The sequence below is a fragment of the Phasianus colchicus genome, chromosome 7 (genome assembly GCF_987193195.1).
Source record: "Phasianus colchicus chromosome 7, bPhaCol1.hap1.1, whole genome shotgun sequence".
Taxonomy (NCBI): domain Eukaryota; kingdom Metazoa; phylum Chordata; class Aves; order Galliformes; family Phasianidae; genus Phasianus; species Phasianus colchicus.
Window position 1 is genome coordinate 884,502 of NC_143442.1, and position 24,493 is coordinate 908,994.

At 46.1% G+C, this 24,493-nt stretch overlaps 2 long non-coding RNA genes across 6 annotated transcripts in view; one reads left to right on the forward strand and one right to left on the reverse strand.

The window, feature by feature from the left end:
- Positions 1-791: 791 nt before the first annotated feature.
- Positions 792-2,164, reverse strand: LOC116227468 (uncharacterized). The gene is made up of 3 exons (XR_004166568.2): positions 2,082-2,164; positions 1,494-1,565; positions 792-900 (listed from the first exon to the last, which is right to left on the reverse strand). It is a non-coding gene; the product is annotated as an uncharacterized LOC116227468 (long non-coding RNA).
- A 155-nt stretch (positions 2,165-2,319) lies between these two features.
- LOC116227469 (uncharacterized) overlaps positions 2,320-24,493 on the forward strand; it is a 103,719-nt gene continuing 81,545 nt past the window's right edge. For 4 of the 5 annotated variants that reach the window (XR_016468080.1, XR_016468077.1, XR_016468079.1 and 1 more), the window contains exon 1: positions 2,320-2,405. This is a non-coding gene — a long non-coding RNA (uncharacterized LOC116227469). The other variant, XR_016468078.1, reaches the window with a different exon arrangement.

Consider the following 24,493-nt stretch of genomic DNA (forward strand, 5'->3'; position numbering starts at 1 on the left):
GGACATGGAAGGGACAGAAGGCAGCTGCTGCAGGTAATGTGGGCAGAGCTGAAATGGATGACAGGTGAATTTGGAGACCCTCGGATGTTGGTTTTGAATTCCCCGCCCTTGTAAATGCTCCAGCCAGGAGTTCTGGTCATTTGCTGCTAATAGCAGTAAGGATGAAGCAATGGGTGTTTGGGAGGATGGCTCCCTTTGTTTAGCAGTGTACTGGCATGCTTCAGAGTGTCTGCCTCCACTGAGCCCTCAAAAATAGGCTTTGCCACAGACACCAGCAGCTGTTGGAGCTAATTCTGTGCTTACTGCTGCTGAAAGGTGGGGGTGTGACTCCAGAACTCCAAGGCAGGGGGTCTCGGATCGAGTCATGCCAGTAATTGACAAAAGAAATGATGTTCACCTGAGGATTAAAGGAAGATTCTGATGGATGTGCTTTCAAATGTTCCCTACGCCAGATTTCCAAGAGTTTCTGAGTTTCTATGTACCTCGGCTTCCCACAATGCCTTTAATTCAGTGCTGATTCAAAATGAGGTGGAAGCACAGAAAGTGCTGTAGATATTCCTTTAAACATACAGTTTGATGGAGAATAGATTTTTTTTGAGCTGACGGATATTGGAAGTTTACAGGAATATCAACATACAGAAACATTTTTTTTTTTTCAGACTAGCTTACATTATTTACCTTCTTTTAGGTATATAACAAAGCTGGGAGATGTTTGTTAGTTTTCTATAAAATATATGATAGGTACAGTAAGTTAAAGTATCAACAGATGAAGAAAAATGGATGTTCACAACTTTTAAACATTAAATCTGCTCCTTTATTTGTGCTTTTCTGGAAGTTTACAGGGACTTGTTGACTGTGTTCCTTATTTGGAGTTCACGTTTCAGATGGGATGGGTATTTTCTGCAAAACATGTTGATAGGCAAAGGTTAGATCAGCAACACGCAGTGTCTGTATATCTCTTATGGGGAAATGAGGCCAACAAAATAGTTACTTTAAATAATATGCTGTAAATGGAGATTACAGCATTCTGGACAAACGAAATATTCGGTTTATAGAAACGAAGAGAGAAAGCAAACAGTGACCATTGGTATTGATCAATCAGGGTTGCATTTTCTTTGATCAGGCCATCCACGTGCCACAGACATTAGGAATTATTGGAATGGGATGGTGGGACCCCTCTCACTTCTTTGGTACTTGAGGACCAAACACCCACCTGAGCAGCCCCCAGAAATTCCACCCCAGTGGCAATCCAACACCTCCTTGTACCTACTTACTTGTTTTAGAGTTCAAAAGCAATTAACCAAAATCCAGCACTGAGCTAGAAGCAGCTCATATTACATAACATTACTGACAGTGGGAGGGCTGTACCAACAGGTTCACCCATCTTAGCTTGGGTATATAATAACTGCAACCCATGGGAGTTTTAAAGAAGCCAAGTTCTGTTAGTCCTGCCTTTATTTTATGAGCACAGAAACCCAAGTGAGAAGCCCTACCTTCAGAATTGCTCATCTTCGGTGGTCATTGTGGTCCTTTTCAACCCAGCCCATTCTGTGATTCTATGAAAGCTGTAGGGAAAATACACTCACAGAATTGCTGCAAATTCTAGCCAAGCAGACAGTCCTGTGTCTTGTTTTGCTTGTCCTGTATCTCTGTCTGCTTTACCTTGTTTCTAACAAAAGGAATCAAAATATACCCCGCTTGGCCAAATGCAATAGAGGTGAGCTTTATTGCTCGTTATGCCATCAGTGATGGGAATACAGTGCTTGGATGATCTGTGATCAGAGGATGTTCTCTCTGGGTGAATTATACCAGTTACCAGATAACAAAGGAAATTCAACAACAACCTTAAGGCTGTTTATTACTCCTTATTGAGGCTGAAGGTTTTGAGACTGCCTGCTCAGGTATCAGTTTGAGGCTGTGGAAGCTTTATGCAGTTTCTTTAGCATGCTGGAAAACCGTGCAAGGCTGCAGTTTGGGTTTTTGGAAGGACATTAGTTGCCATGTAGAAGCTCTCCTCATGACTAAAAGCACTGTTAGAATTGTGAAGTAGAAAGATTGGGTTTTGGAAAGACCTCCATCACCTGATACTCATCTGGGGTAGACCTGCTCCTCTCTAACGAAGCAAACAGCTCCATGTGTTTATCCAGCAGGAAGCCCAGCTGGTTGCTATGAGGGAACTGTGAGGTCACAGTTTGAACTGGTGATTGAGCACCTGGTGATGTGGGGGAGGCTGGCCCAGGGAGCACAGGAACATTGCTTGCACCTCTGCTCCACAGCTGAGCAGGAGTGGAATCAGGGTGGAACTGCCCTGGGCTCATATAAGAGTCTGCCATGGGGGAGAGCATCTCAGGGACCTGGGCTTCCTGAGGAGTGCTGCAAAGCTAGAGATCCCCCTCATCACTTGGGTGAGTTCAGCTCTCCTTTCTGTATGTGACTACTGGCCTACCTGTGAATGCGTTGCCTGCTGTTGCTGAGAACCTGTCAGAAGGGATTTTGCTTCATTGTGAGTAGAGCAGTTGATTTTTTTTCCATAAATGATTACCTGCTGCCTCTGAATCCGGGGTGTGAGATATGAATCAACTGCAAGGTTTGGTAGTCCCTGGAAAAATGACCTGTTTTCTCTAAGTGAAAATGAATCCACCACGCCATGCTGCTTTGAAATGTCTCATTGCTTCTTCTAATGCCTGTTTCCCCATGGAAGTTCTTAACTAAAACTCTGGGTAGCGCTGCTTTCTGGCATATAACAAGTATTTCATAGGCTTACCTGATAAACTTCCCAGGTCTGACCTTTCCCCCTGGATAGACTGTGGTCTTCTGTAGTTTGTGGTGTCAGCCCAGCTCATGGGCCCACATCTGTCCCTGGCTGTAGACAGAATGCACCTTCCATCCTGCAGACCAAAATACATAGGTGTCAGTGTAAGCCCAGAATACAGCAAGCTGCTCATCTGAGCCCAGATGGCAGACCCTCACCCTTAACGATTCACCTTAGGTGACAATACTGGCTGACAATGGGGGTAGTCAAGGTGAAATCATGACAAATGATGCCAGTCCTAAGCAAACTTGTCCTTTCTTCTAGCTAGACTAGGAGTTAATTGACCAGTGTTGGCCAATGCATTCTTGGCACCAGAGCAGTGAAAGCCTGCCTAAACCTGGTGTGTTCTTGCTGATTTCAGGCTGTGAGCATGGCATTGCTGTTCTCCAGCTCTCAGCAGTAACTCTAGCTCTGCTGCTTGACCACTGATTGTTCCCTGAACTTAGGGAATGGGAGCTTGCAGAACTGAAACTGGAAGAAATGGAGACAGTGGAAGAAGTAAAGGGGAGGAGGAACAGGTTTTCAGGTCTTATGTAGCATCACAGCTTGTTGTAACCAGTGGAGTTTGTTGTGTGTCCTCATGAACGAGGTCAGAGAAGGGTGTAACACATGAGAAAAAAATCCACTGGAACTTCAAGTGGAAAAACAGTCGCTAAAATGGTGTCTCAACAAAACACACCTTTGTTCCTCTGCTGTGCATAGTGAAATGGCTTGCAGTGGGTAAATCAGTAAGTTTCTACCAGCAAGTTATAAATTTGTAATAGAAATTTTCCATAGCTTCACACGTCCTCAATTGGTAAGGCTTCCATGAGGACCCACTGCCAGCACACACAGAAGGGAGCGATGCTGGTGGAGCACAGCAATGCTAACGCTGGCACAGCAGACTGATGAGTCACTCTCTCCCAGCAGTTTCTCCCAGCTAATGAATCTCTAAGTGTTAGCTGGGATGCTATCTTCAGAGCATTAAAAAAACATGTTGGTGAAAAAGATGCTTCTATCTGGCAAAGTTATTAAGTGTGGAACCGTGCAATGTTCCATCAGTTCCAGTGGGAGCATTGGTCTGGGGATAGGTGGTCTGTGTGGAGGTTAACAATATTTGTGAATAGTTGTTCAAAAGTAAATAGTGATGTTTCCTGTGTGTCGTCTTTGGTGTGTGCTTCTCAAAGAGTGCTGGGAAGTATCGAGTTAATTCTTGATACAGACTGCAGTCTGCTCTTACAAGTGGGAAAACACTTCTAAATACGAGTGTTTAGAAACATTGGGCAGGTTACATCTCTTTCCATCTCTTCAGTTTCCCAGTAGGGTCTGAGGAATGACCGTGGTATGCTTCGAAGCGAGGGATGTGAGTTAATTAATAGAATGCTTAGGGGTCTGCTCAGTTGAAGCTCCGTACGGAGAAAAGTGAATAAGGACTGACTCTTCTGGACCACCGTCAATACTGTGCTAACAGCTTATGTGTTTATTTCCCCTCTCTGATGTCTGCTGAGTCATGTGAGGTCACTGGTTTGCTTTACACGACTTGGGCTGAGAGAACTGGCTGTACCAAGTGAGCAGTCCGGAGGTATCTGTGACAGAGCAGGGGTTAGAAATAGGATGGAGAGGAGCAATTAATAGCTAGCTTCCGTTGTGTGCTTTTGTATGCTTAGATGCTGGAAAAAACTTGAGTGTTTGGGGAAAGAATGCCCTGCGAGCATGCAGGATAGAAAGTAGATCTGCTGGTACGTGTGCAGAACAGGCAGCGATGCTGCATTCCCTGCACTGCCTGCAGCACTGCTGCGACTTCCTGCTGCCTGGCCTGCTGCTCTGCACGCAGGGGATGGCTGCTGATCGTGGCAATTCCAAAACAAAAAAACCCTGCCTTTCAAAAAAAATATTGTACGTCTCATCTGTAATCCTCCCATGTAAATTATAACAACCTGACAGTTCTGCTTCGGTGCGTGCGTGGCACAGGAAGTGTGTGAGATGTGTTCATACAGTATTTATTGTAACTGACTGCTTTTCATTGGCAGGATGACTGCATTTCCCCAACTTACAAGGGGTATTTTCTAATGCTGGACTCCCACTTTCATCATTTGCCTCTTAGCCTTTTAGCGTAGCATGTATTTACTGTGTTTCTCTTTGACATCTTTAAAGATCTGACAATCTACAGAAACTTTTTGGATTTTATAGCTTCTCGCTTCATGATGATTTCTTTTGCTGAGATTAGAACTCCCATTAAAGCATTTACAAAGGCAAGGTGCTTCCCCTGCCTTGCTGTGGTTTGGGCATCTTCAAGTGGGAGGATATGGGAGGGAGGATGTGTTGTTCTGTATGTTAACTTATTTGCCATGGAAGAAGTAACACAGCTCTGATATTTTTCAGTGCAGCTTTAACAAGGGTTTCAGTGCAGCTGCTGCATGAGATCGACTCCTGTAGGGTGGAGCTCTCATACGTCTGGAGAGTCCTTTTGATTATACGGGAAAATATTTAAGGTTTGGGGAATAAATGTCACGTTTTGAGGAATGAATGTAAAGGAGGAGCTGAACATTGTTCACCCCGGAATGTTTTTCTCATGCAAGTTTAGGATAATTGGCACTTGAACACAGTTCTTTGCTGCTGTAAACAGCTCTCCACCTCCCTTTCAGTGGTGCGTTTTCTTGTTTTGATATCTGATTGTAATAGGAGAACAACACTTGTAGGGTCTTGTGTGGCAGCCTGGGATGTGGGGTGGGTTTGGGGGGGAGGGGGAACACTTGTAGAAGAGTGGATGCCTCTGTACTGTTCTCCTTGAGTTGTGTTTATCTCCCTGGTTGCAGACTATGCTGATTCCTTAGCAGCCCCACCAGGCTGGGAGGTGTGAGGGCTGGGCTCTGCTCCCAGGCCTTCCAGCAGCTCTGTGTGCCATGGGAGCCTGGGTTTGTTTTGAAGGATGCATTTCAAAGCACTGCTGGTTGGGATGGCATAGATAGTTCTGAAGTAGTGTGGGTATTGGGTATGAAATATTAGACAAAAAGAGCATTATATAATGCATTGTAAGAGCTTTCTTGGTGAAAATACTGTTCTCGACTGACACCTAGGAGAGAGGCCCAAAGATACAGTGGCTTTCAAGGGGAAGTCCTTCCATTTGTTAGTGCAGTGTCAGTTCTCTGCCTACAGACTGACTCGTCTTTTAGTCCCGCCCTGTTCTCCCTCGGTTATTTGTTACCACCCTCGCAAATGCACCCGTACCCAAAACAACGCTGTTTGCTCGACTCCAGGCTGCTGCTGGATTGTGCCGTCTGACCACGGCGCTGAGATCCCTGCGAGCTCACCCAGCCGGCAGCGTGCTGTGGGCATCGTGCCGTGCAAAGGGCCTAACGCAGCCCCCGGGGGGAACGCTTTCCCAGCCGATGCCGACACTCCTAAACCCGTATTTAACGCGTTACGCGGGTCTGGCGACGGCAAGAGTTCTCCTCTCAGCAGAAGTCTGAAAGCAGCTTTTTAAAAGCAATCCGGCTTTTGAAAGCCGCCGTCCCGCTGCCGTCGGGGCGCGACGAGGGCGGCCGGAGCCGTTCCGTATCCGCCCTGCCGGCCCCGCTCCGCCGCTGCCCGCCGCTGCCCTCTGCCGGCGGTCGGGCCGGGCGATGCCGCCTCCCGTTGCGGGATCCCGGGGTGCGGAGCCGGTCCGTCCCCGCGGGGAGCTGCCGTGTGCCATCGCCCGGCGGGGTCCCGCGATGGAGCGGATCTGACAAATTCTGTGCGCGCTTGGAGAGGCAAGCATCTTATTGGTTTAAAGTCTGCTGAATGGCAGCGATGCCAACTAACTGCAGTTGTTGAGCATTGATTTGTAAGCGGAGGCGGCTCCCCTGAGCCTCGGGGCGAGCGGCCGAGCCTCGCAAACGCTGTGATGTGGGCTGCCGTGTGGCTCTTTGTATTTAGGGTTAAGGGTGTGTGAGAGTGCAGACGTGTGTGAGGTGCTGCTCGTTGTGTGACGCAGTGGTTGTGTTCCATGACACACTATGCTGTGCTTCCCTCGTCTCTGTGGCCTGGCTGGGATCCCACCCAGCTGCCTGCTGGTGCTGTACTAGTAATGCACTGCATCTCTTATGAGCAGTGCTGGTGCAGCCAAGCGAGTCCTATTAGATTGTTTGTTTTGCTCTTACAGTGGAATACAGCAGTGGAGCTGAGGAACAATTGTACTTTGTCCATAAGGAACGCAGAGATTCTTGTGCAGAGGCAAGGTTGCTCATTAGACTGTTTGAAAAATGCATGTATCCCCAAAAGATAATGGTGTTACATATGGTGCTGTGAGATTTTTATAGTTAATGTTTAAAAAAACAAATGGCCACAAAGTAAGATGCTCCTGCTCCTCAAAAGCAAACAAATTGCTCTCACTTGAAATGAACTTAGGGTGGGAAATCTAGTCAGAGTTACCCTCAGTTTCTGAGCGCTGGTTTGCTGTGGATGTGATGAGCAGCCCTGTGCCTGGTGCCTGCTGTGTGTGCACCATCCATCGTTACCCAGGCCTGGTGCTGGATCTGAGCTGTGGGAACCTGGGGTCTGTGCTGCTCCTGGGACACAGCTTGTCCTCCCAGCTCACACAGGCTGCAGTGCTGCTGTGACTCAGACAGGGATGCACTTATGTACCAACAGTACTTCTCCAGAGCCGTTACTTTGGGCTTGGAGCCATTCCAACTTACTGCTTCTTTCAGATCTCCTCAGAAAAGGAGAAATGAGGGAAGTGGCTCTGGAGTTTAACTCCTTGGTTCAGGAGGTCCCTGTTTGTTGAATGCAGTGCTTGGGCTCCCCAGGCTGCTCCCAGCAGTCACCATACAGTAGCCATACAGCAGCCAACTGCATCCTCACGGGAACGGCCGGGGATGGAGGATGCTGGGAAGCTGCTGGGCACATTGGCCAAGAGACAGAACAGACAACTCCTCACTTCTGAGTCTGTTGGACAGAAGGAGCTGAATTGTGGAGATGGTGTTGATATTTCTCAGCCTTCTGTTCGTCTGAAGGTACTGCCATTTGTAATCCTCTCCCAAGGACTTTCATGGTGCCTTAATTACTGTCCTAATGGCAGACACTGGATGAACGGGGCACGCATCACAGGTGAAAACAAGCTAACTTGGTGTAGAACGTGCTTCTCCCATGTGATTTAACTCCATTGATGGCCTATTTCTACGTTACAAAGCCTGTGCTTCAGAGCTGATGCTAACTTGAGGATATGTGTAATGCTTTTTGTGCGCAGCCATTCATCCATATTCACACTTAGCTGTAATTAAATGCATTTTATATATCAGTTATAATTAATATTCCAGAACGTCCAAAAGACAGTGCTTATATACTTAAATGTTGTTAATGGATTCAGTGTAGGAGTCTGTTTTAGGACTACATAATTGCTCGGGGTTTGCCCTGGATCTTTTGTAAGTGATCTAAGCTACCACCCAGCTTAAACCACCTCTTTATCTGGAGGGCAATTGATTATAAGCACAGTTTTAACTAATAAATCAATCGAAATAGCTGAGATTATACTGCCAATTCTCTTTTAGTGGATTTTTATCAATTAGTTCCTGAATTGTTACTTTTCAGTCTTTCCCTTTTGTGGATGCTTGATGGAATTTGGGCAGGAGGTGATGATGTTCCAAAGAGGACAGTGGAAATGCAGCATTTTGGACGTGTCCTTTTATTCATCTGACTTAATCACTTTCTTTTGTTTCAAAACCAGATGTATAAGTTAAGATTAGGGACCTGCTGTATAACCATGGATGAAGGTCTGCAGTGAGGTTGTGGTTTAGGTCTCGGCTCAGCACCACTTGCTCCTGTAGGGTGTGATCCAAAATCCATTTCTAAGAAGGGGAAAAGGTCTCCGTGGGCTCAGTGTGCTTTGGGCTGTAGCAGTCAGCATCACCACATGTGCAGAAACTGGCAGAGGTTGGGTTCAGACACTTTCGGGAGCATCTGGTTCTTTCTGAGCATCTCAGGAACACGTGGTGCTGGTCAGTGAGACCTCAGGTGCTGTGTTTCATGTTTAATTTCTCCAGAGATGAACGCTGGAGGAACCAGGCAAGCCTTGCATATAAGAATTTGGTGTAACAAGTGTGGGTAAGATTTACAGGGCAGGTCCTCATCTGTTGGCTTGCTCTTGGCATCATCATTGTTTCCTGTGACATAATGGCAGTAATATGCATACAGGAGGGCTCAGATGTATGCAGAGCATCTGGTGGTGGTTGAGAGCATCAGTTATGGTCCAGATTGTAATGCTCAGTCTCCACATCGTGCCAGAGAAGCCCTGTTAGCTTGCATGCAGCCCTGTAGCTATAGAGCATTTTTAAAATGAAGCACTTCCTACCTGATGAGTGCAGAACAGCTCTGTCAGTGCTCCTTGTCACTGCAGGTCTGTGCTCTGCACTGTGCTGAGCAAAGAGTGCCCCATTTCTACCTTTATTAATGGCTTACATTTTTCTTGCGGCAGCTTCCAAGTGGCGTTGTGCATCACCATGCCCAGGGACATCAGTGACTGAAGGGGAAATAGGAAAGAACTGCTTTATATCCAGGCTGGATGTGGCTCTGGTGGTTGGTGACCCTGCACATAGCAGGGGGGTTGAAATGAGATGGTCGTTGTGGTCCTTTTCAGCTCAGATGTTTCTACCATTGAACATACTGTGAGGTTTCCCTGAGTGTGGGCAATGGAATGCATCATTTGGACGCATGCAGGGAAAGACAACATGTGAAACAGGGCTTGGGCTGAAAACAAAGTATTCTTACAGGTATATGCTTGTCTTTTTTGGGGGAGGGCGGGGGGGGAAGTCCTTTTTCCCATTAATGTAAGCAGAGAACACTCAATGTTTATCATCCATAAGCCTTTTTCCTTAATGCACATGTTTAACAGCTGTCTGAAGACTTAGTGAGAAACACGGATATATTGGATCATGGTGGTCCTGGTGAGAGGGAAAACAGCTGAAATGCACTGTTCTGATTCTGTGTTGTACTCAAGAATGTGACGTCAGTCGTCTCTCGCTTTCTCAAAATAAACCTGTATTTAGGATTAGTGGGGTGCATTGAATAACAGGTTTACCACTGGCTGGTCAGTCTGCTGTGCCCTTTGACATCCGAACCTCAGGAACAAAATGTGCTCCTATTCAGGTGAAATGAAGAGTTTTGAATCTCTGTCCTGTTTGTTTTTTTCCTTATTAGTACCACAGCTGAGTAGGAAGGTGATATTTAATGAAAATAGAGTCTCTAAATAGTTCAGAATTTCCCCAAATACTCCTCTGTAAGTGTAGTAAGTTCGTAACTCACGACGGATGATTCATGGTTAGAGATGCGTGCACACCTTGAGCTAATGTTAGTTAGATAGTTTTTATGGATATGTTGAGATGATTATGATCATCCTAGTAGCACATTTGATAAATGAATGTAATTACAAATACAATAGCAATTGATGTGATCACGGTGTTTACCAAGTGTGGTTCATTTTTTATATTGATTGGAACACCCAGAGAAGGTGTGGAAGCATTCGCTGAGATCTCTCCAAACAAAAGCTGTGGTGGTGGGGAAGGGCCAGATGTCTGGCTGTTTGGGCACAGGGGGAGCACATGTTGAGGTTTCTTCCCTATGTAGTCCCATTTCCAGTTGTTTTACATACAATTAATTTGCCTTTTTGTTCCTGGAAGGCAGGTGATGAGTGGAGTTTGCCTTATTGAGAACACCATCTCTGCTCCTCCTCAGCTTTGGATAGTGATAGGACAAGGGAAATGGTTTTAAACTGAGACAGGGGAGGTTTAGGTTGGATATGAGGAGGAAGTTTTTCAGCCAGAGGGTGGTGAGGCACTGGAACAGGTTGCCCAAGGAGGCTGTGGATGCCCCATCCCTGCAGGCATTCAAGGCCAGGCTGGATGTGGCTCTGGGCAGCCTGGGCTGCTGGTTGGTGACCTGCACACAGCAGGGGGTTGGGACTGGATGAGCACTGTGGGCCTTTGCAACCCAGGCCATTCTAGGATTTAAAGTAAGAGAAGAGTTGTTTTTTGGAATTATGTAGGAGCTAACAGATTAGAGCCAGAATTCTACAGAATATAAGAGATTTTTTTTTTTAAATTTCAAAAAGCAACCCTAAAAAAGCCAGCTGGTGTGTTTTAGTTGGGTTGTTATTAATTAATACATACAGTAGTATGTTTGGTAAGGCCCTTCTTAGCTCAGAAGAGTTGAGACAGTTTCAGATGTCAGCAGCTGTGGGTACACATGGGTTGGTACATGTGGCCCTGTTGGGTACATTCTGCTCATGGAGAGAAGCTGCAGAGGATCCCAATAAAACTGTTGAAAGGGAAGGAGGCAGCACTGCATCTATCACAGGAGATAACAAACTGTGTCAGGGACCATCAGTAAAATTGCACCCAGTGAGCTCATCGTCAGGGCTCGAGCTGTCCTAAATGAGGGGGACGTGGCTTCCTGGTTTCAGTGAGGGACAGGGCTGTCCGAGCTCTGTGAGCTCTGCAATCAGGAGGTCTTCGTGATGGACTACCAAGTTCTGTGGCTTTTCCAAAGAGCTGCTGTGCCTGCGTGTACTCCGTGGTATCCATCTGGGAGGCAGCTGGTCTCATTTCGGTATCCTGTAACTGCTGATGTATTTCTGACTCGTGGTCTCTTTACTCAATGCTCTCCTTTCCTTTACTCTGCCTTTAGAGTTCACTGATCTATAAACCAGCAGACATGGCTTCAGATCAAGGGGTATTTTTTTAGGATACAGCTTGGTCTCATCACTCCTGCATCTCTTCCCCATCTTCATTTTTTTGTTCTCCCAAGCTTCCTTTGTTCTTGCACATCTCTGTTGACAGGGGTGAGTCCCTGACGTCAGCAGGATGGTGAGGGCTTGTAAACAGTGCAAATAGGATCTCTGGAGCTCACGTCTGTAGCAGATCATTCCTTGTGCATCCTGCCATGCTTTCTTATTCTTGCTTGCTGAAAGGCAGTAATGAGTTAAAAACCCACCCTGGTATCAGTTCGTCATGCTGTCAAGTTAGATGGGGGAAAAGTGGAGAAAAGCATCTTCTCACACAGCCCAGATCTTTCTGTAATTCACTGATAAATGTGGGCCTGTGCTAAATACATGTTGTTCAGAGTAACTACTGTGGGAAGTACTTGAGAATGTTTGTTTAATGTATGAAGACAGTATGTTAGTGGCAATCTATGTTTTCTGCTTTAGTAAATGCAAGAAACCGCTTCTTAACTTCTTTTTAATCCTGATTATCCAATTTCTTCACTTGTAATTATATCGTTCCAGCGGTGGAACTCCATCGAAGGTCAGATGTTTTTCTGCTGTTGTGAAGTTGTGCAACGCAGGGCAGGGGAGGTGTGGTAGGAGAGGTGTTGTGCTGCACTTCAAAACTCAGAACTGTTGATGATATAACTTATTTTTAGCAGTCAGTGGTCCCTTTCCTTCCGCACCATCGAAAGCCACATGTGGTACATGTGAAATAATTTTACTTGCTTACTACGTGGCCATTACTGAGATGAGAACAGGGTGTATGTTCTGCAGCACACGAGGCGCCCCAGCGCCATGAAACCTTAAGACGTGACGGAGGACGAAGAGCATTGCATTTTCAGTTGCAATTAAGGATGAGATCAGCCAACAATTAATGCTCACCTCAGTGCTGAAGTTAATCCTCCTACGGTTGTGAAAATGAGTTAACAATTAGTTGTGGTTGTGCTGGACTGTGAATTCGGAGAGGTGGGCTTCAGGGCCTCTCTGAGACACCCGTACATCTGGTGCTGCTGCTGGGGCTGCTCCCCTCCCAGGATGGAAGGGATCAGCATGGCTTCGGGTCCACTGCTCTCTCAGTGAGAGCTCCTGTCCTCTGTCAGGTCAGGAAAAAGCCATGTTGTGAATGGTTGGTTCACCATCCTGTGCTGCTCTGGGCTGGAGTGAGTGCATATCCATTGTGTTACTTGGCTCTAAATGTGTGAAAGGCATTAAACTAACTTCTTTTAATTAAGTGGCGTGGAAGGATTGGTTCCAGCAGTGGTTGTGAATGTCTTTGGGAGCCATCCCACTGGAGCTGTGGCTGTGGGTAGGGCTGCTGATGTCAGACTGGGGCTGATGTCCTGGGAGAGGCCGTGCTCCATTGAGGTGCATCTCTGCATAAGGCAGAAAAACTGGATGAGGCGGTTCTTGGGTCCCTTGCTGTTTTTTTTTCTTTTCCCTTCCTTTATTTGCAGAACTCTTGGCTTCAGTAGTTTGATGAGCTGGACAAACAGGGAAGTGTCTGTGCTAATTTCAGCTTTTACTGATATGCCCAATGTTCTGATCGTCCTGAATGCTTAGAGGGGGGTGGAGCAGTGCTCAGGACCTTCAGCAGGCTGTGAGGGAGGCTGCAGCAGCGCAGCAAGGCTGCAAGGAGGGGCAGAACTCAGAGCAATCCTGGTGTTTGAGGAACATGTCATCCTCAGGCAGCTCTCTGCAGCCTTCAGCAGCGATGTTTCTCCCATTAGAGCTGTGTCTGATTTCCAGGTCGCTGTTTGATCGCCCGTTACAAATGCTCTGTGATCACTGCCTTGCTGCTCCTTTACCTGTTGTACCATGGTGGCTTTCCTGCCAAGCTTCTCTGCTCTGTTTAAGTAAGATTCATCACTCTGATAAAGTAGCCATACAGGTGCTACTGCAGGAAGAAGAAAATCTTACTTCACAAAGCCCTGACTTTTTCTTTTTATCCCATTTGATGCAATCAGCTGCTCATACACTGATACCCTCAGTGCATGTAAATTTCATTAAAGCCCTCTTGGTTCCTTGCCCACTTCCCCACCATGAATCCAATTGCTGTTATTATTTCTGTCTGTGTCACTTTTATTTTCTCTTACCTTTTCCCTCCTGGTTTTATGTAAATAATGTTTGGATAATGGAGTGAAATGGTTTCCATGGCGCTAAACAAATACAGGTCATGGTGTGTGGGACTCCTCTGCACCTGAACATGAAGGTGAACATGTATATAATTTTAAATTATTTGGTTTCTTATAACTAGGAAATAAGTTTTGTGTGTCTGGTAGCATCGTTCTGTTGATGAGAAAAGAGTCATTCATTAGGAATTGTGCAGAAGCAGTTTTGCCTTTTGAATGGTTTTTTTTCACTGTATTCATAGTTTTTTTTTTTTTAAAAAGTGATGCTATCGTGCATTACATTACACCATCTGATTAAGAAATCTGCCGGAATAATATTTGCACTGAACATCTGTCATTGACAGCTGTAAATATGTTCTGTATTTATCTACAAGAAATCAGGCGAAGCGCCCCGTGCAGTCAGCAGAACTTCTGACAGTCATGTCTGAATGCCCGTTCCCAAGCGCTGCCTTCCATTACACGTGTCCTCAAATGGGTTAAACATAAGGGCCATTAAGTCTGAGAGGCAGCAGAAGTTACACAGGCTATCTGTAAGACGCCCTACAACACTTACAAGCATCCTGGGGCACAGGTTGGGTGGTGCTGGTGCTGCTGAGAGCCACAGCCTTGCAGCCATCCTCATCTGGGGAATGTGGGCACAGGAATCTTCCTGGGGTCACTTGTGTGTGTTTCTGTGCTGGATCTGAGGAGAAGCCTGAACACAATCAGTGAGCACAGAAATGGATAATAACTTCAGTTCTCCGTGGTGTGTGCCTCTCCATAGGTTTTGTGTGGCTTTCCTACCTACTGCAAACACTTAAAGAGGATTTCATTCATCTTCAGTGAAAGAGGAGGATAAAAGGGGTTTTGTGGTCTTTATCTTATTGCCTGAGTTCTGCCTAAACAGAATTGACGTTGTGTAGGTCCTGTCTTTACCCGTGAGGTTAGCTGGGCTCCATGCCAGGTGCATGGCAGCGATGTGACACCATCCCATACTGCCCTGCTGCATCACGTGGAACGAGGGGTGGTGATTTCCAAAAGCACAGTTTAAGATCCTGTTTGCTGAAGAATCAGAAGCAGTTGTTCTGCTATTTGTAAAACTTGCTCCTTCAAGTGGATGTGGTTGGTGGGCTTGGTGGGGATGGGCTGATGGTTGGACTTGGTCATCTTTGCGGTCTTTTCTAACGTGAATGATTCCATGGTTCTATGACAAGTTAGAATCTTGGAGCGAAAGAGAGATTTTTTTTCTATCCAAGTCTGCAGCCAAGGAATGCTTTGACTAGCAGCTGAAAATACATTCTTATCTTGTACACAGTAGGAAAGCTTGCAGAAACAAAGTGGTGGTGTCTTCTCAGAAGCTCAGCAGAAAAGTTCCAGAGTGAAGGTTCTTTAATTGAATGCTCCCTGCCAAAGAGTTAAGGCCTTTACATCCAGTCTGAGTTCCCTTAGCTGGGGCTATGCAAACCACTTGGAAAGTGTAGGATAACTATCTGATGAGAAACAACACCGTGTGGCTGAAATGGCCAGCCAGACAGAAAACAAAAGCCCGAGGCAAGGCTCAGTGGTCTGTCAGCAACCTCTAGTTCTCCTTGTTGTTGTAAATGAGTCATTGAATAAATCAGAGTGGCTTATAAATGAGTGTAACAAATAAGTATCAACAGAAGTTTATGTAGGGATAATTCATAAGCAGAAGAGGGTGGGACGTTTGTCAAAAAAATGTTCTGCACACGTAATTCATCCGTTGCCATAATCGTCACCTTGAATCGGTCCTGGTGGTGAATAAGGAAGTAGGATGGCCCGTACCATCGTGATGTAAAGATATATTGTCTTCAGCTGACGACCTTAAATAATCCCATTGCCACATTCTGCACCAGATGGAGAGCGAGTGACCTTTTGGCACAGCCTCGTGCTGCAGCCCCTTGCAGTAATCCAGTCTGAAGGCGACAGAGGGATGAATGACGACTGCGAGAAGTGTGCTGAGCCTGAGCTGGGATGTACCCTGAGCCGTGCAGAGCCCTGGGTGCCTTTCCTGCTGCCTTGCTCTGCTTTCAAGGGGAGCAGGAAGCATGGTGCTTCAGGACTGCCCTCATCCTGCTGCTGGGAGCTCCCTGGTCACGGCCCCTTTGCCTGGTGTGTGTAACAGGATGAGGTTCAGAGGGAGGGCCTGTGGTGAAGGTATGGAGCGGGGATGGAACTGGAAGGTTTGCATCTGCCTGTGAATTATCTGTGGCAATGTGACAGTTATTTAAGCAGTGCAGTTAGTTATAACATCCTTTGGGTTTTCCCTTCACCGTTCTGAAGGACAGTGATTTTAGCTGCTTGTTGCATTACTGTTGTGCTGGCTGTGCTGGAACACAGTTAACAATCCCGTGAATGCGGATGACCCCCCTTTGTGTAATGCTGCTTTATGGAGCAGGAAACTTCTCCGAGGAATCTGTTGCTCCATTAACGGCCATTGCACTTCCATACCCTTGGCTTTTATGGCCTCACAGATAGGAAAATACTGGCTTTACAGTGCTCTGTTCTGCAGGTGTTTTGTGTGAAAGAAGGAAGTAGAGAACTGGTGGTTATGGTGGACAACCAAACTCCACACGTTGTGACCTGTAAGAAATGACAGCTGCCAAGAGCTGCTGTGGTGTGGGACAGGCTTTCTCCATTGCTATACCCAACTGTGATGAGTTGCAAAGTGTTTTGCCGAGGAGATGCAGAATGCAAAGAGGCACAGGAGTGAGTGTTTCATTGCATCCTGCAGAAGTTGTGTATCTCCACAAACGGGTTCCTCAGCCACAGGGCAAGTGGTGTACAACTGGAAGCCCATTTATTGCAGCGCTGCATCAATGCAAGCATCTGCCCACGTGCATCTCCAGCATCGCTTTGGGTATCCCAAAGGGATTGGGCTCTGCGTGGCTTCTCTATCTGAATGTTGTGTTTAGAATAACACCGTGGCTCATCAGTTTAAAATAAAAGCAATCGTATGGGGTTGGTGTAAGTTAGGTGAAGTCAGACCCCACGCTACCATCCTTATTATTTAAAGGAACAGCTGTGTGATGTTCTTCCATTATTGCGTGCAAATGCTTTTTTAGAAATCATATTTACATTACAAAACGAAATTAGGTTTCTTTTATTTTTTTTTCCTACTGTCATCTTACAGACTAAGGGTACCAGAGTGATGATAACAGCCTTTATCAGCTGTTAATAAATATAATTTTCCCTGAAGTTTTGACAGCAAAAAGTTTGCGGGGAGAATTATGGCACTTAATATCAGCAGTATGTTATGGTCTAAATTTAGTTACTGGTGCTGTAGGAAACTAGGGGAAGTAGTTTGGGTTTAGGCTGAGGCTGAATCAAAGAAGCCCACCCTTCTCGGGAATTAATGGAGGCTTTCATTCCTCCTGGCACAGCTACTTTATCATTCATATGACTAAACAGACAATCAATTTAACAGCAACGTATGGGAATGGAGGGAATGAACAAATAAGCTATGAATGATGAGAACAGAAAAATCAAGTCCCCCTCCCTTATTCTCTTTTAATGGCTAATACCAACAGGGACAAGACCAGTAAAAAGAGGTTAATGAATTGCAAAGATCCTTTGGAAAGTGATTGACTGGTATTGAAGCTCAGTCAAATCAGTCATAAATATTTACTTTTATTAGCAACAGTGGGTTGCCTGTTATTTTCGATTGATTTTTAAAGCTGTCAAAAATCTACCACTGTGACTATTATCAAGTGCTTTATTTCGTCGATATTTTCAAGCTGCACAGAGCCGGGTGAGGCGCCGCGTCCCGTCTGCTTTGTAAGCATTGCTCACAAATGATTAAAAGAAGGCGGCGAGGGAAGGTTTGCTCGGCGGTTCAGGCTGACCCTCCCCGGCGCTCCCTCGCAGCGCTCAGTTGCTCACTTAACGCAGCCTCCGCTCCGTGCTTCTGGCCGATCGCGTGCATCGGGGCAGTCAGGAGCCCGCAAGCCCCAGTTCTGCGGCTTGCAAGGGAAGGAGCGGCAGACACCTGCAGCACACCCGATTCCCAGCTGGGGGGACGCACCGGAGAGCCGGCAGGGCTTAAGGCAGCGGTGCTGCTGCCCGCGGGCACCGCGCCCGGCTCACGGCACGCAGCGCAGCTCTGAAGCTGGAGCCGGGCTGCAGCCCTCCCTGCTGCCATCAGCCCTGGGTATGGCCGTGTTGGAGCCCGGCTGCGGGATTCAAAGGGAAATAACAAAAGGAATTTCCTGGAGATAACAACAAAGAGTTAACGTTTCCCAGGGCGGACAAGTTTCCAATTCAATTAGTTTTAATGAACCTTCTGCTCACTGGTTACTGAACTAGAAAGAACAGCAATAAATGCCCAGAGGAAAGAGAGCGAGGATATTAAAGGAGGGTTAGTGTATAGTATATAAATTTCCAAGTTGACTAAAAGAGTCGCCCTGGTGCAGTTTTAGGGAGCAGAACCGCAGGATGGGCTGTGCTTTCTGCTCGCAGCGGGCGGATGGGCTGAGCTGCCATCTCCTCGCCAAGTGCCAAATTACTGACCCTCCATTGTCTCTGAAATACTGCGGGAAATGGCAAAGTGTATCCTCAGCTGCTTTTTGTCATCAGCCGAATAGTTGTAAAAGGGTTACAGTGTTAGGATTTCATTAATCGAGCAAAGAGAAAACGCCAGCTAATAAGGAAATGGAAAAGCAAATAGAAATCCTCCAGTGAGAATTTGGTATCAAATGTCTTTTCAATACAAAATTCACAGTAATTTTTAGAAAACCTCCGCAGCCTTTATCCAGCTGATTGTTACCAACATTTCCACACTCTTTTGCTCCGAGCTGAAATATGATTCTGATACGAATTTTGGCCGCTTAAATCACGCTCTCTAATTTCTCTTTTGTACTTTCAGAGCCCAACAGTGTGTGTCAGATTGTGGTTCACGCGGAAGCTCACAGCAGCACATATTTACACATCTGTGCTGTCTAAATATTTGAGAGAAATAGTAGATTTTAATATGTCCTGCGTTTTGTGCTATAGTTTCAGGGAGCATTTTCTGTTGCACGGAGCCTTTTTCTCCTACTTATTATCTATTCATTGTTAGTTAATTGCTCGGGCATAAATATTTTGAAGCTGAAGTTGGGATTTCAGACTGAGTCCTTCTACCAGCCATGTTAAATACTCAAAAAATTTACTGTTTTAACCATTAGTTTTGCTGTTCATCTATAACTGGATATGAACGGAGAACAAAAATGTTCTTTTTCCTACCAGTGTAAGTTAACAGCAGAGTTCTGCTGGTTGACTTGTGACCAAAATATTTGCACCTGGTCCCAGTGCTGTTCAGGCAGGCAGGTTCTCAGTCCTGTATTTCATTTGCTGTTCTTCGTTCCAGCAAAGCTCGTAGCCCTCAGACTCCTATGTGTCACCATTGCTGCATGGGTGTATGCTGGGAACAAAAGCCATTTCTGGCCCATTCTAAAGAGAAGCTCTACATTCTTCAGCTTTAAGACAGGAGATCTCATGTCCTTTCCATGCGGATTAAGTACTGTCAGTGCCATAAGAACCAAAGGTTTGAGCTGTGCTTGTTGTGGTTTTGTTATGCGTACAGGAGGTGGACCTGGTAGGTTAACAAACAGAGCCAGCAATCAACTGTGCTGAGTTCTTCCTTCTTCGTTAAAGTGCTAAAATAATCCAGCTGTTATTGCCCGTGCTGCCCTTTTGGCACAGTGTAAGCAGGTGGTAGAGATCCCTGCGGTGGATACAGCACGTGATGCTTTCTATGCTTGTTACGAGTTGGGAACGAAGAATTTCTTGTTATCCAGTCTTTGTGACAGCATGGAAAATTATTACATTTCAGGGTGCTTAAGAAAGGAGAAATGGAGGTGTGGGGCAGAGCTCTTTAGGGGTGTATCTGTTGGCAGGGACCAATGTGAGAGTTGGGTGAAATTAGCCAGCAGGGCTTCACTTGGCACCTGAAGGATTTCCACTGCTCACCCATTTTGGTCCCTGTCTGTGCTGGGAACGTTTGCTCTTTTCAGCTGTGTGCTCAGTGTGAGTCAGACAGTGCAGAGCAGGAGCAGTGCATGGGGTGGGCAGCTCCTCTGCAGCACTGCAGGTCCCACAGCTGGCACTGCGGAGCCGTGAGGAGCGGAGCAGGAACTGTCAAGGAGATAAAACAACTCTGACTTCCAGTTTCTTAAATAGCAACTAAAGCTCCAGAACTTGCCTCTGAGATATTACAAGAACTTTGTCAAGTAGCACATGAGAAAATAGAGCCCACAGCCATATAGTAAGCAAAAAAATTCTGTTTGAGTATTGACATGACAGTTTTTGAAAGTTCAAGCAGAAAACCAATTATAATGAGCACTGAAAAGCCCGAAGCCCTGCTGTTCAATAAATAAAAAAGTACAACAAACTATTTTCCAAAAAGGTTCTGGAGAGTTTCTTCTTGTCCCACTACTTACGATATGATTACATAAATAGTCTCTATTTGCTGTTGAATTGCCAGGCAGCTGTATTAAAGTACAAATCAAATCAAGTCAGGATTAGAAAGTAAAAGAGCATGGTTTAAAGTAATCTATCCCCCAGGAACTGTGCTCAGATTCATCAAACAGAGCTTAAAGTACAGTATATCTTATACCCTTGTGTTTCCGTGCTGCACTGCTGCAAAACCAGTTATTATTTTTGATATCCAGAGAACGTCGCTCGTAGCTTTAGGAGGCTCACTTGCTTATTTAAAGCACTATAAACCTTCTCTGTCACTTATTATTATTTCTCTTGGTTAAGATTCATGAGGAGGACGTAAGTGTGGGAGACAAGAAGCTTCCTTATTGATCAGATCATATTTGCCTCTGCTGAATTGCTCTAAATATGCGCCGCGGATAAAGGAATGATATGTTTTCTTCTCGGTTCCCGGTGATCTGCAGGTGCAATATTTTTAAAAGCTTAAGTACTGAGCATCGTTCTGCCTCATCAGCTGTTCCTCCCTGGCTGTGCTGCAGGACCGCTGCGTTCGGACCCGGATCAATAATCTTTATGTGCGCAAAAGTACTAACTCCTGCTTGCCTAATAAAAGCTATTTGTGTTGTTTTAGGAGCATAATAGGCCCTCAGAATGAGTGTAAGTCATGCCGTTGGTGTGGCTTTGTAAAGCTTGTTTGTACTGCTGCTGTTTTGAGGTCATAAAGATGTGTAGCGCCCGCTGTACAGGATTCCATGCTGACCTGTCTGTCAGAGGAAGGCAGAGATTTGGCCTGTTTTTGTGCTGCTATGGGTTAAGATATGGGGACTTGGAGGGAACATCGCTCCTTTTTTGCAAAAAGGCAAAATTATAAAAATAATAATAAAGAGAATCATAAACGTGAATTGGAACAGAAAGAGCACTTTGTTACCTAGCAGCTTTCTGTGTTCCTTTCCTAAAAATCCAATAGCTGTCTGTAACTATCAGCTGTCCGTTTGATAACAGCAATCTGAGTTTATCAGGGAGGTCACTGAGCAGCGTTGGCTCTTTGCAGAAGGTTCAGGCACGGCTGCTGCTGTGCTGTGTGCTCCCAGTGCTCCCCTGCTCACCAGCACAGGCTGCTGGAAGGAACAGAGGAAGTGAGATCTAATTCTGCCTGACAGTGATTCCCTGCATGACCCGTGTGGTCATGATGACTGCCTCTGCTGCTGCCTGTCTACTGCAGGGTGGGATGCTGATGGTTACCTGTACGTCTTGGGCAGCCCCATTTGCACATAAAGCAACCCAGCCTTTATGGCAAAGCCAATAGTACGTGTATGCTCAAGCAGTGCTGTTGGGGAGACCTTGCTGCTCCCTATAGTGCCCTGAAAGGAGGTTGTGATGAGGTGGGGGTCGGCCTCTGCTCCCTGGTAACAGTGATAGAACAAGAGGTGATGGCCTCATGTTGTGCCAGGGGAGGGTTGGGGTGGGTGTCAGGAAACATTTCCTCTCTGTAGAGCAGTCAGGCACTGGCACAGCTGCCCAGGGTGTGAGGGGTCACCATGTGTGGGGATGTGGCACTGAGGGATGTGGTCAGTGGGCATGGTGAGGTGGGTGGGCTTGGCCTTGGGGGTCATAGAATCGTATCATAGAATATGGTTGGAAAGGCCTGGGCTGCAAAGGCCCACAGTGCTCATCCAGTCCCAACCCCCTGCTGTGTGCAGGTCGCCAACCAGCAGCCCAGGCTGCCCAGAGCCACATCCAGCCTGGCCTTGAATGCCTGCAGGGATGGGGCATCCACAGCCTCCTTGGGCAACCTGTTCCAGTGCCTCACCACCCTCTGGATGAAAAACTTCCTCCTCATATCTAACCCTAGAAGCCTTCTCCAGCCTCAGTGGTTGTATGAATCTACATCTCATAGACTCTGGCAGGCAGGCGTGTGCTCTTTCAGTACTCGGAGGCCTGGGAGCCTTGTGCCATCTGTCCCAGCCCTTGGCATCCTGCTGTGCTCTTGTGATTTGTGGTTTGGGAACTTGCAGCACTGTGTGACTGTTGTGGTTATTGTCATTCTGCTGATGGAGATCATCAACTAAAAAAGGAAGAGTGCCTTGGTTGTGTACTAGGCTGATTCCTTGGGAAGGTTAAAATAGAACAGGCCTAGAATGGATTTTGTTGGTCATTTCTTCAGCTGCTGTGCACTGGGCTGGGGGTGATGATAAGAGAACCACTTGTAGCTCTTTCCTGGAAACTTCCTACTGGAAGGTCGCAGTTGCACAGTTTGCTGCTAATGGGGAGAGGCTGGGACTGCTCTTTCCTTCTGCCTTCTCCATGATTTCCGTGGGTTGCACGCCCTTATCCCTGTTGTTCTCTGAGCTGGCAGTGCTAGCATGGCGTTCACGTGGTTATACAAATGTTAGAGTTTTTTACATAAATAATCACAGTCTTCTCTCCCGCTCCCCCTCCCGTGCTGAAATTAACGTTTTGGGGGATCTTTTAATGAAGTATTGATTTTTATCAAGGGCATCAAACTAAAGGTAAATGTACCATTGTGTCATGTTTAAAAAAACAATACAAAAAAGAGCCCCGGTATATTACAGGTAAACTAAGATAAATGACTTAAGTGCTCAGTTTGTGGAGTAAATTGAAACCATACATCACAGGCTTTCATTATTTTATATTGTAAATACTGTAAAGAGTAGGAAAGATGATTGAACAGTAATACGAAATTAGTATTAATTGTCACGACTCTGTTGATGAGGATAATTGTGTGTTTTTAATATAAATAATGCATAGTAATCCTTACAACAAAAGTTGTTTTTCTGTACAGCCGGCGATTGCAGGGTGATAATCGGCAGCCTATGACATCCATTAAATTGCCCTTCCCCGATCCTGCATGAAGAAATGAAGGGATCTGTGTTAATTTTAAAGCTCCCTTTGATTGGGTGAACTTGTCTCCGTTTTGTGTGACACTGTTGCCACAGGTCATTGCCTGGTGCAGTGTACCATGAAAAAAACAAATAGAAAAAGGCACCTTCTGGCACTTTAAGTTTCCCTGCCATCTGACTGCAGCCCCGGTGGTTTGAAATGATGAAAAGCACAGCCTTGGAAAAATCTTCCTATGGTTAGATTGGGAAAAATGAGTATGATTATCACATGTGCTGGGAAGGGCAGGATAGACAGCTGAAGTCATCTCAAAACTCAGGAGAAAAGAAGAAGACAAGAGGTCACAATTATATTCTGGTATCACACTCCCTTTCACGGAGATCTGATATATTTGGTTTGTTCTCGTATGGTGCTTAGGGAAGTTCTAATTAAGGGAAGAAAGAATTTTGACACATGTGAAGCAGAGATCAATATTTAGCACTATAATCAGCAATTCCTGATGGTTTGACAATGTCACTATACACACTGTAACTATCCATTATTCTCTGAGAAGGGAGCCAGGCGGAGGCTAACAGGCTTACTGCAAGCTATCATGAATCACATAAAGCAGTGCCTCATTCACTTCTATTTGTCTTCCTTTTCATCTTCATTCATCCTTATAAAGAAGGCTGCGCTGCCACCAGCATGGGAAGCCACCGTGCTGCAGCCCAAAGGAAAGCAGTCGCTAAAATGTGTATTGCATGGAAACAGCAGCTGCTCCTGCTCGAGCGGGGAGTGTTTGTGACACCTAAATATGTGTCGTACCACTGCCACTGACACAGCTGCTGGCAGCTGCTGAGCCACGGACTGTTTCAGCAGTAGATAGTACAATGGAAATGGTAACAAGCCCGTCGTGCGGTAGCCAAAGCCCCCACTTCTAACAAGAAATGGAGAGATCAGGCAAGTTATTTTTAGGGTATGATCCTGTACCTGCTTAAATTGATGGCATCCAGCTCTAATGGTGTAGCAGGAAAAGAAAAATGGAGAGGAAGAACCAGCTGAATCTCCAGTTTTTGCTACTGGCTCACCCGAGGCAATCAATCATCCTGTTTGCTACCTGAACTCTGAGTGGAGCTGGTGGAGCATTAGGGAGAAGAATGGCACGCAGATGAAGCCCCTGTTTGTTTGTTTGGGTTTTGTTCTCCTGCCAGCGTGGCTTTAAACTGTTTGAATGTGGAATTCCACAGGGCGTGCATGGAGCGCTCACGGGCAGTGAGATGTTGCATGTGTTCGTGTAAACAACAGTGTGCCTGTGTGTTCTGCTGTTCCTGGGGACTCGTCTGCCACTTTGCATTGAAAGTTGGGTTCCTGTGGTTGGGAAGCAGAAATAACATATGTGACTGTGTGGCTTTGGGCAGCCTGGGCTGCTGGTTGCTGACCCTGCACACAGCAGGGGGTTGGAACTGGATGAGCATCGTGGGCCTCTGCAACCCAGGCCATTCTATGATTCTATGACTGAAAACATCTGCTGGCCAACTTGCACTCCGAATCATTGCGGTAGTGTGCAATTTTATTTCCTTCTGA